We start from the raw sequence: 362 nt of genomic DNA, 5'->3' as shown, positions 1-362 counted from the left end.
CATCACAAAATCATAAACATGAATTCTACTCATTACAAATGAAAACAATGGCATAATCTTCTCATACAACTATTTCCAAAGAAGAAGAAATAGTAAGAGATGCCCATCACAAAGCACGAAGAAAACACAACGGAAACTTCATTTAACCAAAGCAAATCCACTAGATAAGTGTTTACAAAAACATAAGATAATGAAGAACACAATACTGAGCTTTTCCCTTTGAAAGAAAGAAGAAAATCTCTCCCACAAAGTCTCCTGCCGATCCATGCAATGCTAGAAGATCTCCTTACAACTTCTCTCAAAATTTCCTCTCCAATCTCTCCAAAAGGGTAGAAATCTACATTTCTACTCCTATTCTAAAC

The sequence above is a fragment of the Phalaenopsis equestris genome, unplaced genomic scaffold (assembly GCF_001263595.1).
Source record: "Phalaenopsis equestris unplaced genomic scaffold, ASM126359v1 Scaffold000445, whole genome shotgun sequence".
Taxonomy (NCBI): domain Eukaryota; kingdom Viridiplantae; phylum Streptophyta; class Magnoliopsida; order Asparagales; family Orchidaceae; genus Phalaenopsis; species Phalaenopsis equestris.
Note: the sequence above shows the minus strand (reverse complement) of the source record.